This window comes from Neopelma chrysocephalum, unplaced genomic scaffold (genome assembly GCF_003984885.1).
Source record: "Neopelma chrysocephalum unplaced genomic scaffold, ASM398488v2 Primary Assembly neopelma1_131, whole genome shotgun sequence".
NCBI classification, from domain to species: Eukaryota; Metazoa; Chordata; class Aves; order Passeriformes; family Pipridae; genus Neopelma; species Neopelma chrysocephalum.
The window spans coordinates 2,367,539-2,379,621 of NW_020897793.1; the positions used below are offsets into that span (position 1 = coordinate 2,367,539).

General features: G+C 38.3%; 1 long non-coding RNA gene across 1 annotated transcript; it reads left to right on the top strand.

The window, feature by feature from the left end:
* The first annotated feature begins 3,311 nt into the window (after window positions 1-3,311).
* Window positions 3,312-9,916, top strand: LOC113975011. Its single transcript, XR_003536735.1, has 3 exons — window positions 3,312-3,330; window positions 3,490-3,595; window positions 9,739-9,916. It is a non-coding gene; the product is annotated as an uncharacterized LOC113975011 (long non-coding RNA).
* Window positions 9,917-12,083: the final 2,167 nt, after the last annotated feature.

The window sequence follows — 12,083 nt, forward strand, 5'->3', positions numbered from 1 at the left end:
GAAGCTTTGGCTCTGTTAATTCCAAGAGACTGCCCTCTAGCCAGCCCTTGCATTTCTTTCACTACATCTTGCATATAAATATTTTACTGTTCTCCAATATAAAAGTTTGATAGAATTTGAACTGAGGAAGCATAGATGAGACAAGGATATTCAAGCTTATCTTTATAAAATAAAAATGGTTTTTATCTTGGCTCTCTTACTAAAGCAATTGAGAAGAAAGTGTATTTGGTGCTCTAGGTTTTGGAGAGAGATATATTTTATATTCTCATACTAATATATCATGATAGCCAAACATGTGTTTCCTAATATCTACTTTATAACGACAAATGACTGACCTCAGTGGATAACCACACAAGCAATGTGATCTCTTCCAATGCCAAAAGGGAGATTGTTAAACTGTTCTGAGCCATAACAACTTTAGAAAAGCACACCCACAGAGCATCTTTTCACTGTGTCTGAAGTGTTAAGCGGACAGGCTTTTGTATAAAATTACACTAATTTACTAAATGTCTCTGTGATAAGATTTCTCTCATTTCACCATGAGAAGAACAGTGGAAGGAGATGGAAAAAACAGTTTACAAGTAAATTGGTTATGAAATTCTGGGTGTTTTGTTGATAGAAAGAAAACAAATTATGACCTCGTAGGTAGATAAATACACTCCAAGCTTGAAAATATGGATTACTGAACTGAAAAATTATATCTTCTTCACTATAATTGCATAGCCCCTAAAAATAGCAAAAAGTGTATTTGAAGTGCTGAGTTCCAAGAGTTTGAAAATTAACGATGAAGTAGTGATGTAATTTGAGAGCAACATGTTTCAAGTTATCAAAAAGTGTGACATGTCAGGATTTTTCTAAATAGAAACTGAAAAATACTACCTACCTTCCAGTTACCATCTCCAAAATAGCCAATGCTATAAAGAGTAATACAAGTTTATGTGTTATCTCCCTTTTAGTAGAAGTTTTAAATGCATTGGCCTTGACACCATAACCATGCTTCTGTCACTTAACTTTGTTTTTCCATTTCCAGAAACAAGATGCTTGTACTGCAAAATTTACCCATAATAATCCCTTAAAACACAGTTTATTTTTATCCTAAAAAATAAGTTTAAAAATTCAAGTCACTATATTTCCCAAACTGCTCCATGTTGTTAATATTCTCCTTTTAGCTTTGCATCATATACAAGGAGCTTTTCATTTGCCTAATGAAAAACATATTTAAACTAATGAGTACACAGTGTTTTTATTTACATATGCAATTAAAATTTACCACTATTAATAGCTGACAGAGGGGAAGGGAAAGTGTGATTATTTCAGTGAGTGCACACTCTTCCAAGAGGATAGCACTTTGCAGGCAGCACTAAAGACAGAGATTAAAAATTGTCATCAGTGCAGAAAAAAAATACAGCTCTGAGGTGTCCTAATCCCCATGGTCCATTTCTGGAGACGAAGCCATTAGCACTTTCTCCCTCCCTCGGTGCCCCAGAAATGATCATCCCTTTACAGAGCCCGCGGCTCATGTTCCTGCCGCTCCCTAGAGGAGTGCGGGCGGGCTCTCCCAGCAGAACCTGTGTCGTGTTTTATTCTGTGAGAACAGAGCTGTGGGCACCAGTCAGACCATGTGCTTCCCAGAGCCTGGTGGGAGGTCGGGTAAGTGAGGAAATATGCTCCTCTGCAGATATGCAGGAGAGAAAAAATAACACCAAATGTACATCAAGTGAGGAGGGAGAACCAGGGTCACTTGCTACAAATTGCACAGGAGTGAAAAACCTGAAGATGGGGTTGTCTGCAGCAGGCAGTGGCTACCTGACATTGCCATGTAGACGAGGCACAGTGAAATGAGATTAATCAAAGAGTCAGGGTTACAGAGATCTTTAGTCCGCTCCATTCTTCTTAGAAACAGAGTTCAAAGACAAGCATCAGACATCAGCTATCACTGCGTGGACAAACATGGTAAAGGGTGCTAAATCTTCCACCTTTCTGCTGTTATCTCTCACAGATGCTACAGAGCCTGCCAGGGGAAAGCAGATTTCTGCTTAAAGCTGCACCATGCTCTTGCTGAATAGTGCTGTTACTACAGCACACTCTGTTCTGGCAAGTGAGAATTTTATCAGCAGCACTATAAAAGTACTCAAATTCAATCCTTCGTTATTGATATGCACTAATATGCATTTTTCTAAACATTTTGTGAATGGTGTAATCATAGCTAGGACAAGGAAAGCATTAGTAATATACATTAAAATAATCTTACTACAGTTTTACCAGCAGCAGTAATTTTGCTTTGATTTGAAAATTTGGATTGAGTTTCCCATTTTTTAATTTAAAGGAGGACATATGAAGAGACAGAAAAGATGAAGATTTAATGATAATAAGTACATGTACTGAATGGTGGGATTTTTTTAAACTGGTATTCTTGATCAAAACCTTTTCAAGTGGAGAGAGAAACCACAGACTACAAAAGCATTACCTGCTTATTGCAGTCGAATGTTGGTTACCTTGCATGGCTGGCTGTAGTCACTCCATACTGATGGGATATCTTCCTCGTGCAGTGGGAGAAGGGTCAGTAGTACTGGTACCAAGGCTGATTGAAGTAATCATCACCAGTTTGCTTGCACAGACAGACACTCACATACATGTTGCAAGGCAAAATGGTTTGAAAGACTGAAAGGATGTGAAAACTCCGAGGTGTAATGTCTAAGGATGAGCTGCTGCTGCAATAACTTTCCTGGGATGGGTGGTTTTGAAAAAATGCTAATACACTGAGGTGCATGTGTAGTTCTGAGGTAGAGGTGATTAATGACATGAGGGAGAGTTTTGCACTATCTCTGTGCAAATGCCTGGACACAACCATGGCTAATCACTGCAGACCCGGAGCTGGATCATGCAGAACGCCCTCTGGGTGCTCAAACACGTGGGTGAGGGTTTAGCGGCTGTAACATTGCTGTGTCTCCAGATGGTGCTGTTACAAATGGAGTTGTACATTATTAAAGTGAAAACGTAGGATTTCATTATCTCTTGGAGAAATTTGTCAGTTATGAAGTTCATTTTAAGAGCTGAATCAGTTATTTACTACCTGTATTTTTCTAATGTTCAGCTCCAAGGTGCTGTTGCTTTTAAAGCACACAAGGAAACAAAATGACTATCCAATACCAAAAGGCTAGAGATACCATCTTTGAGTTAAACAGGCTGTAAGGAAACAGGTGAATGATAGAAAATGAGCATGCAAATCTGTAAACACAGACTAGAGGAATCACCGAGTACTATATACACTAAAAAAACTAATCATCTTATTCACAGTTCCAGAAGACAGACTGAGGATCCTGCACTTAGGTAATAATTTCATCCTTTCTTCCTCTTCTCTCCTTTTATTCATGACCATAATATACGCGTTGAGGGGAGAATAATCAAGAGGATGGCTATGTAAAAATACTATACTATGTAAAAGATGCTGTACATCCCTGATTTGTTTGTCTCTTTCCAATTACACAGTATCATGAAGCATGAGCGGGGTTGTTGGCGCAACAGAGTCAGTATTGCTGTGAAAGACTGAATTGTATTCTTTTCCACCTTCTGCTACGTTAAAAAAAATTGCTTGGTAAATTTTGATTCTAGGCCATTTGCAGTAGCTGATGATGATGCATTAAGCAGAAAGAACATGTTGATTTTTAAACTGGACTCAGTTGTTACAGTAGGAATATTTTGAAATTTCCAAACTTAAGATTCGTAGTGGAGCGCTCTAAGTATATTAATTATGGAATACTGAGATGTTATTTTAAGAGAGTTAATTTTCTAATTAATTGCTGCATTACAAATGTAGTTATTGGATGGTTCTAGAATATCTTCACCCTCCCCCTCCACAGTTAATTAGTATTACAAAATTAAATAAACTGTCAAGTTATGGTTGAATGACTCAGGTAGGTTCTAGATGGCTGTAGCTGATACAGCTGCAGTGCCTTACATTCTACTGACAGTCTGAGCTCCCAGAAGAAACATTTAAAAGCATCTCACTACATGCTTTATACCTAATGATCAGCAAGTTCCATTAAAACATATATGTTCTAATTTGAAGAAACACAGCTTATGAATTAGTACGAAATGGCTTTCAGAGAGAAAAGAACTACTCACTAAGTGAAGATAAGTTTCAGTTGCTGTCCTTCCTTTTCTTTAAGCTTATGGATTTTTGTTAGTTTCTTTCCCCCACCCCCCGGAAATCCATCAATAGTTTTGTCCTGAAAATTCAGTGTATTTTCACAAGAGTCATTTCCAAAACAGCATGGGAAATGTGTTGCTCAAATGCAAAGATATTGCACACAAAAATAAACTGGTCAAATAATGTAGCTGCTCTGAATTATTCACAGCTATCTAGCAAGCATTGTTTGCAATAGAGCAACTAAGTAAACAGGATAGAAAAATGAGTTTTGGTATGATTCTAGGAATTAGCATTCTCCATTTCTATGGTAACACTGATAAAAATTTGTTAATAATAATAATGAAAGACATGCAGAGTAAAAACAAGTAAGCTAAATAGAAGACATCTATTGTAAGCTTATATGTTTTTCCCTTTTTAATGGGAAATGCATGTACAAACTTGGGCACATCTCAACTTTGGTACAGCACAGACTAATGCATATACTATTAGCTTACTTTGCCAGCAGGTAAGGAAAGATATTTGATGAATACATATGTGACCTAGGATAGCTATAGGAAGACTATTAAAATAGAAAAATGTGAACAGAGGCTGTGTTTGTTTCACAGGCATTTTATAGAATCATAGATTCATTACCAGCCACTATTAAATCCAGGGTACATTAAAATTTGTGGCAGTTTTTCTCTGACAAGAATGACACGATGAAAATACACAGAAGAAACTTTCTCAGCTGCAAAAATTTGCCTAACATATTTATAGTCTTACACAGAAAATAACTTTCTTTACCTCCAGCTACTAATATAGTGTATTATATAATTCTTATCAGAATGTATATTTATATGTTTTCATTGGTTTATAGATCTGCATCTGGGGGGGGAAGCTTATTTTTACCAGGGGTTCTGTAATCTCAGTTGTAGTGGAACGAAAATCACAAAAAAACATAAATGCAAATCTTACCATCCCCTCCCCTTCCCTTAGCAGAAAATGTGAGAAGGTCCCTGATGATAGAGGAGAGAAGTCCGATCCCATCATCAAATAAATCAAAATCCATTACAGGGAAACAAGGAAGAGCAGGAAGGATGAAGAATTATAAAACCTCATCTGCATGTTAATTTTTTTGCCTCAAATACAATCTGAATATGCAGCAAAGCTCTACCACCTTTACATAAACAGGGCTTCTTGTTCATTTTCACAGGGTTCTGTATTTTAAAGTTCCAGACAGAAGAAAAAAACACTGAAACTTGTCAAATATTTTCAGCTTCTGGGTGGAACTGAATGCCTGATCTGAAAGACAGATTTAGCAAGGCTTCCAGGGTGCACTCAAAAAATACAAATAATTTAGAGACCATGTGTGGGAAATGAAGCATCTAAATGAACCAGCAGAAGCGAGAGCAAACAGGGGAAAGTATTGTCTAAATCATCTGGAGATAAGCTCAATACAACACATACCCGATATGTACACAAGGAGAGGTATAAACAGCTTTCTCCCCAAAAAAAGTATGTTTGGACAAAAGATACAGTATGAAACGTGACAAAAGCTTCTGAAAGGAGCTGCAGTCAGTGCTGTTTGTGAATGCATGTCTCAGCCTGTGCTCCTGAGGTGCCCACCAGAACCTCATTGGGCTGTCTTGTGCTTTTGCTTCTCCTCCTTTCATGGCCAGACCCCTACCCTTTCCTTAGGTGCCCTCATGTCTGTACAAGGATTCATATTCAACCTCTGGGAAAAGCAGTTTGAAAACTCTTTGTCTACAATATTTTCTGTTTGATAGACTCACTCAGGACTAGAAACAGGAGGCTCCTTTGACAGTCCTAGCCAGGAGAGAGGTTCAATGACCACTAACTCCTTGTGGAATGCTCCCTGCCTGCCTTGAACCCCAGGCATACCACACAGCCGCTCAGTTCAAGGTAGGAAGTGAAATGTTGCATAACATGTATTTGTTTGGCATAGTTGCATAAAAATCATGAGGTTATTTATTCTGTTGGCTATTCCAGTCCATAGCTATTGGAATGAATTGGATCACTAGCATTCACAGCAGGGTGGACCTACACCAGGGCTAACACCTGCCGGGATAAGCTGAAGCAGTCCTGTCCTGTGGAAAGAGGTTAAGTGTCCTTGGACCAGATTAGTTTTCTCTAATAGAAAAGGATTTATAAACACCAGTGATAGCATAGCTTGGGAAAGAGCGAAGACCATCACCTTTCTCCTAGCTTTTCTCATCAAAGCAGTTTTGAGACCAGCAGTCTTAAACCTTGGGGATTAGCAACATCAAAGACTGAAGCCAGTGGAGGCAGAAATACAGCACTGGAGTCTTGATACTGTCACTTGACTAATCTGTTTGATAAGTACTTGCTTTTTCAGGTGTTATCATTTAGATTATCATGAACTACTTGCCAAACAAGTGCCTGCTTGGAGTTTAGAGATTTGCCTGGTTTCTCACTCTATCAGAGTATCTCAGCCATCATTACTATCCCCCAGTTCCTTTGTAACAACAACTGAGACAGTACAACATTGGAGAAGCTTCATTTGGTTTCCATCCCCAATCACTGAAAAACAGTCACGGTTAACACACACAGTAAGAAAATGCTGGCAGGGCCTCCCAACCCAAGCATGGCACTGGATGTCAAAACTTTATAAAGACAAAACTTGCAGCAATAACAACTAATTAAACATGCTTAGCAAAGGTATTTTAGCCTCCATCACTTCCCACCATGCATCAGTGCCATGTGTGTCATTTCTCAGTTTCCCTGCAAAAGGAAACTTTTCTGCTTGTTTTCCAGAGAACACCATCTCCTAAGAAAGATGTTAGGAAAGGCTGGGGAGCCATGCCAATTAATATCTGACCTGTTTGCAACCAGTATTACCATGGAATTAAGCTAATCTGGAGAATGAAACACAAAATTGAAATAACAATCTTTAATTTGCTTAGTGAAAATATTTCAAAAGACCACCCAAAATGCTCTTTGTTGAGGGATATGTAATATCATCTAGATGCCATGTATGTCATTTGAGTTATTTTGAAAATTCAAGCTGGAATTTTCTCTAGTCATAGCTATACACAAATCAAGATAATAAAAAAAATTATAATGCATAAGATATGGGTCTTCCAGAGATGAAGAAAACTAATTTGAAGGGTAATTTTCATAAAAATGAAATAAAGAGCAGATTAGAAGATGTGCAATCCATGAAATATTAAAGTGTCTCATTTAGGTACTTGTTATAGGACTTCAAAAAATTTAAAAAAGGCAATTTAGAAGATTGACTGGCCTCAGAGATTGAGAGGCATAAAAACATTTGGATTATTAGTTCTGACAAATCTTTCGTCTTCTTGTTTCTTCTTCATTCTTTTCGAAATGTTAATAATTTATTTATTTACAGAATCTTTTAACTTGTTCTTAGAATTCCTTACAAGGAATTTACACCCTAAGCATGAAAAGACAGAATCCCCTCTGTTTTAGTATTCCACTCTAAGTAATGCAAACTACATTTGTGGGGAAAGCACAAACAGGTGCCTTAACTGGGCAATATCCTGTGTCAATTTGGCTAATGAACAAAAACCAAAGCTGTGTCATAACCTCAGCACTATTTATGTAAAGTACTGAACAAAACCAGACTAACAGGGTTGACACAAAAGATAAAGCAGAATCTGTTGTCTATCACTTCTGTGTTTTTCCCCGAGACTTCGGAATTTGCTCCTTTCTACAAGATTACTGATTTTGTCCTTGCTTGCATGTCTGTCTCTATATACACTGATCTGTAAAAAGTGTTTTTGTTTCTATAGATAATAATCACACTAATATTTTACTAGTAAAACAATTTTTCTCCAGAGAGGCTGTATTTATTCAAATTATTTACCCTGCTAAACACACCATTTGCAGATGTTTCTTACTAAATGCACTTTTTTCATCACTTCTCAACAGCGCTTGTCTTGAACATGAGTTCCTAAACCTCATGCATTAAAAAAATTCTATTACATCAGTGCTTTTATTTACAAACACAGATTGAAATTGATACAGAATTACCTTTCCTCTTCCTGTAACCAGTGCCGCCAAGTCCAGATTAATGCCAGGACTTCAGCATAGAAACACAGCTACAACTCCTTACATCCTAAGTGTTTTCTCTTTTTAATCCATTTTGCCCTTAGCCAAAATTGTGGTAATGTAGAAATAAACCTGTCAGACGAAATTTCACTGCCCCAGTTCCCCCGTTGGAAAGCACAGAACCGTGCTGTTCATCAGCATGGGTATAACTGCTGGGAAGCCTTTAGCCAAAGTCCCTTTTTCAGCATGTCTCTCCCTACATGTTTTAATTTGAAAAGAGAGTATTAAAATAATCATTCAGATGCAGAACTGTTCCTCATATTCAGAGGGAAAGCAAAGATTTCATTGCTTAGCTCTTGCAGTATCCCCTAGTCATCCCATTAAACACAGGTCCTAGAATGAGACATTTTTAATGATGCACTGATTCACTTTACCAGAACAATACTTTTTCATGATTGCTTGTCTCATATCATTTATCCCTTCAACTAAACATCAAAGATATTCACCAGCTGAGATTTATTGAGCCTGACCACTGCTGGAGCCAACGCTAGTGGTATTACAGAGAACCCTTGAGGAGAGAGAGGCCCCTGTGGCAAGCCACTGGCTAGATTAAAACCCAGAGGAGCGGAATGGCACGCCAAAAAGTTTGAGAGAACTGCTGAAGTGGCCTATGAATAAAATCTGGGATCCAAGGAAATGATCAGCTCACAGGCTACTCACACACCTTACTCTGCTAAAAGAAATGCTGCTCTTCCAGGTGTATGTGTGATTTGATCTGACAGGGTTCTATGAAGTCCTGCCTGGTACTTTTTTGCGTAAGAGCAACCAGAGTGTCAAAACCAGTGGGTATCTGATTGTCACAGCAAGTGCTGCTTGTGGACACTCTTGCAGCCGGTACTCCCAGGGGCTGTGTGCTGGCAGGGCAAGCACCCATGGTATTCACAGAGATTGCCCCTGATCACAAGTGCAGTGTGGGGGGAAAAGGGAAAAAAAGCACGTGAAAAACATCAAAAACTTTTTAAGCTGTTTTTTCCTTTAACTTCTGAGCTAAGTGTATACCTGGAAGCAATTTGTAAAAATACTAAAGGCTGGTACCTCAGGGCAGTCTCTCACTGCTGTTCCTTGCGCTTCGGCACATACTTTCTGCACTTTGCCAACAGTCCTCTCACACAGCTTAATCCTTATCCTGAAAAATCCTAATGCATGGGAATTTACAGGACAGAGATGTAGGATTTCTCAGTTAGGGCTATGTCATATGCACAGATTTTTCCAGGAGTCCCTTTGTGTCTCCTTTATGGGAATAGTGCAAGGCAACATGCAAGCACAAGATGCAATGGCAACAGCCAAAGTTTGGCCCAATTTATTCACCCTTAAAGAAAACCAAGAAGCTACAGTGTACTGAATGACAAGAAAATAATATTTGTTTACTGGACTGAAGCCTGGAGATCCTTTAGTTGGTACAGATAATGGAAGCAGTTTTGTGGTGTGCTAGCCAAGAAAAACATCCGTTGCTCAGCATGGCATCCAGCTAAACTAATCTTTGTTTTCCACAGAAGATGCTTTTCCAATAATTTCTAAGAGCTAAAGGACTTTATTAAGAACCATGCAGGCATTGATCCAGATGTTAAACCTCTCTGTACAATGGGAAGCCCTCTTGGAAAGCAGTAAAGAATAATTGGTTCATTGTTATCTAGTCTTGAGAAAAGAGAACAGTGTTGTCTATTTATTTGATGTTACTATATGGAGGAATTTATTTCATTGTGTACATGCTGTTTGAAATGCATTTAATTATAATGGGTTTGTGTAATTAAAGTGTAGGTAAACATTCAATTTCAACCTAAATGCCTTACTGTAGTAGTGAAATTTGTATTGTTCCTAAATCTTATCCGAAGAAAAGTTTAAACACAAGAGAAGTGAAACAGGGCTCATTTTTAAATAATTGATACTAAGCAAAAGTAATATTTCTCAGTTGTTCTTAGTAGACTTTTCTTTAGTTCTTATTTTTACATTACTTTTCTATCAGCTTTAACTTTAGAAAATGATAATATTGTAAAAATAATTCTTAGGTAAATAAACGCTTAAATTGAAACGTAATCGCATTTCTGACGCCTGAGAAATTTGTAGCACGTTAATTTCTCTTCACAAACTTCTGTATAGGCCTGGCAATGCCATTTGAAGTATGATATTAATAACATATTGTTCTTTGCCAATTTACTTACACTTAATAAACTATGATTAAGGAAGAAATTAATTCCAAAAAAACACCTGGCTTTGAAACTTGACCACTGGGTATCTCTAAAAAGCAACTGTTTGTGGACAATTTCTTTTTCAGTGTCTCAGCAAGTTAGTGTCAAGCAAGTTTCTGCTCCATTAGTGGAAATTACCATGAATTTTCAGGAGAGTTATAACCTGCACTTTTCTTTAGGTCTCAGACATGTTCCTTAATCTGTTCCACAAAGCCACACTGCTTCATTATGATGCTTGCAAAGGAGCTGACCAAGCAGGCGCTTGATGCCTGGGTTTGAAGTCAGTAGAATTATGACAAAATTCTTTTTCTTGCTATTTTCGAATGAAAAGAAATATCTATAGTATCGTGTTGTGTAGCAGTAAATCTGCATTATATGAGAAACTGTGGTTTAAACATGTCTCAAAATGGCTTTTTGTAGTCTCTTTGCTAACTCATGCTTTCTTCTTCCCAAGACCCCCCACGGCAAGGTTATCTCTGTCTCAGGAATGTCCTGAGAAGATATCAAGAAGTCTTCTCATTGGACCTTGTTAACCCCTTCCTGCAATTGGTGTTTCATGTAAACCCCTTGAGACTTGTAATTGGCTACTCTGTGAATCCTCCTAAACCCTATATATGTAACACCCCCAACAATAAACTCTCTCTCTTGCCTGCTCTCCAGGTGCTGTGTGCTGTCTCTCTGGCTGCCATGGAAGCGTGGTGGGGGGAGGGGTGAGCACCTAACCCCTCCAGATCAGGACCTGAAGAAACCCCTGGTGCTGGTGTTTTCCCCCTCCCTATCCACCCTCAACTGTCGGAAACGGAACCCCACAAAGGGAGGAGAGCCAGAGCTGGTGCTCCAGGTGTGGCACCTCAGCCCCTAGTGTGTTGCACATCAGGCTTTGATGATTGTCTCAATTCCCACTGTGCTGCCCTTTTTCTTCCTATAGCACCTTCCAGACAAGAAATGCCTGTGTTTTGGAAGATCAGAAGGCATTGTGTGAGTGTTTTTCAAGAATCTGAAATGTGACACTAATTAACTTGCATTTTTTTTTTGTTCTGAAAGAATAAACCTAAGCTACCTTATGTACGTTGTTTGCAGAAGACCTATGGATAATCGCTTCTAAAAAAAAAGAGAGGAAATTTTTTTAAAAAGAATTAGAGAGATATTTCCACAGCATAAGAATGTTGACGGACAGATTCAAATGGGGAAAAAGAAAACAAAAACTAAACCTTTGAAGGGCAATGACTTGAAGCTCCATTATTTCAGACACTGGAAACGGGACCAATTAAAGTTGTACAATTATGTATAAGTATCTTCCTCTTCTGAAGGATGAAAGGTTAGATTACTCAATATCCTTCCTATCTTTCTCTGTTTTGCCTTTGATTCTGGAACAAAAATTCTCTTTGCTTAACTCCCCAAAGTATTCTTGGCACCAAAAAAAAAAAAACCAACAAAAAAAGAAAGAAAGAAACAAACAAACCCACTGTAGTGGTTTGAAACAGGTTTTCCCCCCTGGAGCTAAGAAAGTGGTAACTGCCAGGGGGTGGTGACACTTGAGATTTGAACCAATCTGCGCTCCTGCAAAATATAAACATACCACAAGTAGACCGGAAAAGAAAGTAGCTGTAGTAGTTGAAGAAGAAGTGGCCATGTTGTAGAGCCACGAGGAG